Consider the following 7,087-nt stretch of genomic DNA (forward strand, 5'->3'; position numbering starts at 1 on the left):
GCTCAGCCCTGGCTATTGCAGCCGCCTGGGGAGTGAACCAGCCGATTGAAAATTCTCTCTCTCTAAATTAAAAAAAGAGAGAGCCAATGAGGCGAGAGAGAGAGAGAAAGAGAGAGAGAGAGAGAGAATGGGAAGACCAGGGCATAAGCTCACATGGGCAGCTTTCCCCAAAGCAGCAAGCCATAGAATACGCCCACACAGGGAAGCAGCACTCTCCTTAGCAACCGAACAAACCGGTGCGCCGATTATTGCTTCTCCCTGCAGAGTGCCTCGTCATGCCCGCCCACTCAGGGCGGGGTGAGGGTTGAAGGCTGGAACATTGGCAGGCAGAGAGGCTCTGGGCTGTCCTCCTCCTCTTCCTCTGCCTCTCAGGCAAACAATGGCAGGATCCAGTTGCTTATCTGCTTGCTTATCCCTGCTGGCGGCTCTGGGTCCTGCAGGGAGGAAGGCCCCTGGTGAGCTCAGCACCGCCATCCCTTGCAAATGCATGGATACGTGGGCGAGTAGCGGAACTCAGCCAAGCCTCAGTGTTCTCACCTGAGGAATGGGGGAGAAAAGCCTTCTCACTTCCTCAGCTGCTCTCAAAGTTGCTTTTTTATTATTATTATTGATGTGACAGGTGGTGATCCAGCTGCTGGTTCACCCCTCAAACTGCCCACAGCAGCTGGGTCCATACTGGGAACTGGAAACTCCACCTGGATCTCCCACTGGAGTGGTGGGGAACAAATCACAGGAGCCCTCACTGCTGCCTCCCGGGGTCTGCATTAGCAGGAGGCTGGAGCCACACTCCCCTATGGGTGGGCTGCAAGCATCTTAACTACTAGGCTAAACGCGTGGTTCAGCTTCTGGGGAGTGAATCATAGGAGGGGGACTTCAAAAATCCTGTGGGAAGAAATGGAATTAACAGGTAAGAAAAATGCTGAAGTCCATTCCTAGTTTCTTCGTGTTATTTATTTTTCCATGAGCTCTATGAAGACCATTGTTGAAGGTATGCACAGGACATTTGGAAAAGGCTGCCAAAGCCCTTGATCTGGGATTTAAGGATGGCTGTCACTTGCAGGACCCACGGGAAATCCCACCCACCTCCAGCGGCAAGTGCAGGGATTTTTCCAAGATCCTGGTTGCAAGAACCAGGTTGCAAGACCCTCTGCACGACTTCCTGGCCTTGTGCCTCTTACACAAGGCGCAATGTCTGGACCTTTGTTTCTCACCTGCAAGTTGGGTCCCCTACACCTGTCTCTCAGAGCCAGCTGCAGGTGAGAATCAGGGTACGTAACTCACAGGAGAGATCTAGGTAGCCACAGCAGGTGTAGGCTGAAGGGGACCCCACCGCTGGGCAATGCTGTGATGATGGGAAGAAGGAGAGGCACTCAAACTGAGATTCTTAGGCTACGTCAAGAACCTCATGGAAAAACGGAGCTAAAAGTTTATGTTGGTAAAAAAAAAATTTGAAACCCATGCACTTTTTGTAAAAGATTTGCCTTTTTATCTATTTGAAACATCAGAGTTAAACAGAAAGAGAAGGAAAGGCAGAGAGAGAGAGAGAGAGAGATCTTCTGTCCACTGGTTCACTCCCCAATTGGCTGCAATGGCCGGAGCTGAGCTGATCCGAAGCCAGGAGCCAGGAGCTTCTTCCGGGTTTCCCTCATGGGTGCAGGGGCCCAAGGACTTGGGTCATCTTCTACTGCTTTCCCAGGCCACAGCAGAGAGCTGGATCGGAAGTGGAGCAGCTGGGACTCGAACCAGCACCCATATGGGATGCTGGCACTGCAGGCAATGGCAGCTTTACCCACTGTACAACTGCGCTGGTCCCTCCCGTGAACTTTTGAGGGCAGAGGCAACTGGGCAGAGAGGACTCGAGCAAGCTGAATGGAGGCAAGCGCCCTCCTACGGGCTGAGCTGCTGCCTTCCCTGAACACATTCAGACCCCGAATGTGCTGTGTAGCCTGCCTAGAACACCCCCTCCTCTCCATTCCATGCTCACTGGCGCCATCCTAGTGAACTCTGTTTCACCCCCAAAACCCGGCTCTGCCATGAAGTCTTCCAGGATGCTCCTCCCAGTACGCTCGCCATCAGAGGAGTTTCCTTATGCGCCAGGTCCATGCTGTGAGCTGGGCCGTTGTGGACAGGCGCTGAGGAGCCCAGCTTGCATGGTTTTGAGAAACATTGTTCCACGTGGGCCTTCGCAGCGTGGTTGCTGGGGTCAAGTGCACTGACACCAACATGTCGCCTTTGGCATGTCTCTCCCCTAGCAGGACAAGCAGAAGGTGCAGACCAGGGGCCCCAAGGAGAAAAGCAGACTGTGCACGAGGTGTGTGGTCTCTGCTAGGGCACACGAGCCATGGACAAAAGCACTTGAGCCTTGACTTGGGGGCAGGTGATCAGGCTGCTGCAAGTGTAGGAATGGGACCGTGATTTGCAAAGAACAGAAGATAAGCTTTGTATTCCAACTGTCACCTTCCTTTTCTTGATAAAGCTGCTGCGTGTGGACCTCTCCGGTGATGGTTTCCCCGTAGTTTCCACCCTGGCCGCTGCCTGGGCAAATCTCGCCAAGCAATCAGCCAGCTCACAGCAAGGGTCAAAGAAGACCTCGCAGCTGCTGGGTGGACCTTGCGTGGGACTGAACAGTGACCTCCTCTTGCTGCCCAGCCCCCTTCCTCGGCCTCTCTCTCTCTCTCCAGATCCAGGACCACACACCGCGTGCTGTGGCTCCATGGTTGTGTTCCATGGGAGCGGAGGACCGTCCAGCTGAGAACCACCCAGGAAGCCAGCCTGCCCCAGAGACCCCAAGCCTGGCTCCACACGGCCATGGCGCCGATGGGACAGCCCCTTCTCCTTCCTGAGGGTGCCTGAGGACAGCTCCTTGTTCCCTGCCCCAAAGCCGAGGACAGAGGCAGCAGCTGCACACAGCTGATGGCATGGAGTGCCCTTTCCCCGAACCCCACGCTGGTCTCTCATCCACGTGTTTTTTCCAAGAAAAATAAACGAGAGCAAAGCAACGCATGGTCCCCTGGTCCCAGCTCGGCCTGGGGACAACCTGATCAAAATCCCACTGGCATCTCAGAAGCCTGGGACCACACATGGCCCCTCCCTGGGCATGCACCTCTCTCCGTTCTTACAGTGGTGGTGGCATTGGCAGGGGCCCTGCTGTCCCAGAGACACAGGAAATGAGCCTTCCCGTCCCCTCTCTGCCAAAGGGCGTAGGGGGGTGTCTTGGTGGAGGGCCGGGTTGTTTTTATTTTCTCCCCCAGGGTTTTCTCTGGCTGTGATGCTTTCTGGAAGCTGTCACCTAAATCGTCCCCTCATTTTCCTTTCCCCGGCGACCTTTCCCTTTCCGACCTTACCGCCAGTGTTGCTTCATCCTCCAATCTTCCTGTCAGTTTCTTGGATGCCGACAGCCACATGCACAGAGAGGAGGTGTGGTGGTCCCGGCCCATGGCTCAGAAGGGGAAACAGACTCTGTAGGTGAGCTGGACTCTGAACTCCACTTGGTCTCATAGGTCACACTGTTGTCACCACTGCAGGTCTCCAGGAGGTGCCAAGGGCATCTCGGATCCTAAGGGACACTGACTCACTCACAAATGGGACACCCATGATGCCAATGCCACCATACATCCCTTGGCTTTCACCTCCCCCCCCCCGCAAAAGGGGCTTACAGAGCACCCTGGAGTCCTGGAGAGGAAGGGGAGAAGCCTGAGAGACAGCCAGGCCCCCACAGTGATGGCAGACTCAGGCCTGGGTGGGCCCTTCCTCAGCAGCCCATCTGCCCTTTGAATTAGAGATGGGTCGTGCTGACCGGGCTGCAGGTCACAGGCTCTGATTTGGTCTCAGTGTTCAGAGTGGGATCCGCCAGCCGATCGCCCCACGAGGCCTGCCTGGGCACCCACAGGCAGGTCCAGTGGGGGTGGATGAAGACGGCATGTGGTTCCATCGCGTTGATACCACACGATGAAAATGACATCGGTTCTTGTCTCACACCCAAGATGAATTTCTACAAAGAGACAACAGTGTGCAAAGCAATTTGTTGAAAGTAACAAACCTCCTGTTGCACTGTCAGGATAAGGGTCCCAAGGAGGGAGTTGCCAGGGAAGCCTGCAAGTGCTGGCTCTTTTATACACAAAGTGGCTCTCTCTGATTGGCCCCTTTCTGAGAAGTGAGTATGGATTTAACCAATCAGGAGGGCAGAATAACAACCAATCAGGGGACGACTAGAGAGCATGTGACTGTTCAGGCACAGCCAAGACTGACCCAGACAGGATGGCCTCCTGGACTGGCACAGCCATTTGCCAGGGCTTCTGCCACAAAGCACCTCAAGTACCAGGACATTCACCATCACACAACCCCAGAGGCTGAGAGCTGAGAAAGGGCGGCAGCAGGGCTGGTTCCTCCCTGGGCCCTAAGAGTGGCGTCTGGCCCAGGCCTCTGTCCTTGGTGGTCGATGGCTGGTGTCTCTCCATGGCCTCTGCACATGTCAGTCTCAGTGTTCCCATGTCCCTGTTTTGTGGGGACATCAGCCATGTTAAACTGAGAGCCACTCATCATGTTCATGTTAGCCAGGTCACCTTGGAGAAGAGCCTGTCTCTGAGCCTGGGTGCTTGGGCGTACCAGGGTCTGGAGGCCTGGATTGGCCCCTTCCAGCCTCTCTTGGGTTCCTCTGGTCACTTCCAGGCCCCAGAGCCCTGCACAGGGGACAGAGGGCAGAGTTGTGGCCTCTGCAGCCCCCACCTGCCCACACACAGCCCCTTCCCTCCCAGAGCAGGCAGGGTGCAAGTTGGGCTTCAGCTGCCTCCACCTTCTGACTCTGCTCACTGCCTATGGGAGCCAGCTGCTGGGAGCAGCCTGGGAGGGTGACTGAGATCAGCTGTGTATGTGTGTGTGTATGTATGTGGGTGTATATGGGCTTCTGGGTTCGGTGTGTCTGTGTGGTGTGCTTGTGTGGGGGTCTTTGTTAATGTGTCGTGCATGTATGTGTTGTGTGTGTGTGTGCGTCCATGTCTGTGTGTGATAGTTGGCTGTGTGTGTTAATGTGTGAGCATGATTGTGTCTGTCTACATCTGGGTTTATTTGTCAGTATCTATATATGTAGCATTTGTGTGTGTGTGTCAGTGTGTTGTGTGTGTGCATGTGTGTTAGTGTTTGTAGGTGTGTGGGTGAGTGTGTCAGTGTGTTGTACTTGGATTTATGTATGTGTTCATGTCTATTCATTTGTGTCAGTGTGTTACATATGGCATTTGTGTGTGTGTCAGTGTGTTGTGTGTGTACATGGATGTTAGTGTTTGTGTGAGTAAGTGTGTATCAGCGTGTTATACTTGGATTTATGTGTGTATCCATGTCTATCCGTGTGTGTCAGTAGGTTAAATGTGGCATCTGTGTGTGTGTATCAGTGTGATGAGTGTGGTAGCTCTGTGTGTGTGCCACTGTGTTGTGCATATATGTGTGTCTGCATGTGGAGAAGGCTTGCCCAAAAAGATGGGAGATGACAGAGGCTGGGAATTCCTTCCTCTAGGTCACGAGCAATAAAGAAGGCACTTGGGGGCTGGCACTGTGGCCCAGCGGGTTAAAGCCCCAACCTGCAGCCCCGGCATCCCATATGGGCACCCATTCAAGTCCTGGATGCTCCACTTCTGATCCACATCCTCGCTAATGCATCTGGGAAAGCAGCAGAGGATGACCCAAGTGCTTGGACCCCTGCACCCACATGGGAGACCTGGATGGAACTCCTGGTTCCTGTTGCAGCCATCTGGGGAGTGAACCAGAGAATGGATGATCTCTCTCTCTCTTTCTCTCTCTCTCTCTCTCTTTCTCTCTCTCTCTCACCTCTCCCTCTCTTTCGGTAACCCTGATTTTCAAAATAAATAAGTAAACCTTCACAAAACAAAAAAGGGAAGAAAGGATTAAAAGAAACCAAGAGTGTGAGGGGTGTGGAGGAAGTGAGGACTCCACACCTTCCCCCTGGTTTTCAGAACAGCAGTGGGCCAGGGAGCGAGGCCGGCTGCTCTCAGGGTTTCTCCGGTCCAGATCAAGTGAGGCGCGGAGACAGCTGCGCCCAACTTGGGGGCTGACGGGGACATGTGTGCTGGCTTTTCCTTGTTCCCCAAGCCTGGCAAGAAGGTTGAGAGACAGAGCGCTGCGTTATGAGTGGAAAAGTGACTCCAGATCCACGCCTTGCTTGGTCGTGAGTGACAGGGACTCAAGCAAAGCCTCGTTTCAGCCGCATCGCTGGAAGCCTGGTGCCTGTGTGCCCAGGACACAGGGGCGTGACCAGGGAGACATCCCAGTTCCCCTGGCAGAGCTCACCTGTCGTGCTAGGTCCCAAGGCCACAGGACACCCAAGGCGGTCTTGGTGCCCAGAGGAAATGGCAGTGGGTCCTGGATGCTTCTTCTGCAATTTTCACATCCCTGGGAAGTCGGGAGACTCCGACGGCTGCTAAGCACCCCGTGTTCCGAAGCAGAAGGGCAGCCCCTGTCGCTGGAGCAATTTACGACTTTGTTGGGGTAGTCGGGGCTGCCATACACAGCTGCGAGCTGCTGTCCCTGGCTGCAAGCCCGCGTCTCCGAGCGACTCCACACGGCAGGCGGCGGAGGCAGGGCCAGATGGTGCACGGGCTGCAGCCCTGGCTCCGCCCCGTGAAAGCACTTTAGCAGACTTTGCAGATGCTTGGAGAGGAAGGGGCATTTCCCCAGGGCAAGGGCTGAAGAAATAAAGCAGCAAAGCCACAGTTCTCAAAAGGCAAGGAGCCAAAAATGTATCTTTTCTTAAGAAGAGTTTTAAGAGGTCTCTGTCATGGCGCTCTCTCTCTCTCTCTCTCTCTTTTATTTTTAACTTAGAAAATCATAGAGCAATTAAAATGAGCCCCCAAAGCAAGTGACCGAATGGGCTGAGAAGGGCGCAGGAAAACCAAGAACAAAACAAGGGGAAAGAGGGAGATGTGGGATGTGCTTTGGGGTTTTGTGTGTGTGTGTGTGTGTATGCATGCATGCCGATCGATGCACCTGCCTTCTTTTGTGTTGTTTTTCCCTTTTCTGTCTCACTCATCTAAACCAGGCAGCACAGAAATATTTAAGCTGCAAAAGGAAACCCGCTTCT

At 54.2% G+C, this 7,087-nt stretch overlaps 1 long non-coding RNA gene across 1 annotated transcript; it reads right to left on the reverse strand.

Annotated features, from left to right (window-relative positions):
• Positions 1–1,463: 1,463 nt before the first annotated feature.
• LOC149123443 (uncharacterized) lies at positions 1,464–6,566 on the reverse strand. The gene is made up of 2 exons (XR_016217107.1): positions 6,298–6,566; positions 1,464–3,991 (listed from the first exon to the last, which is right to left on the reverse strand). It is a non-coding gene; the product is annotated as an uncharacterized LOC149123443 (long non-coding RNA).
• Between the last annotated feature and the right edge of the window lie 521 nt (positions 6,567–7,087).

Source organism: Oryctolagus cuniculus, chromosome 11 (assembly GCF_051225735.1).
Source record: "Oryctolagus cuniculus isolate XC-2025 breed Fujian yellow rabbit chromosome 11, ASM5122573v1, whole genome shotgun sequence".
NCBI classification, from domain to species: domain Eukaryota; kingdom Metazoa; phylum Chordata; class Mammalia; order Lagomorpha; family Leporidae; genus Oryctolagus; species Oryctolagus cuniculus.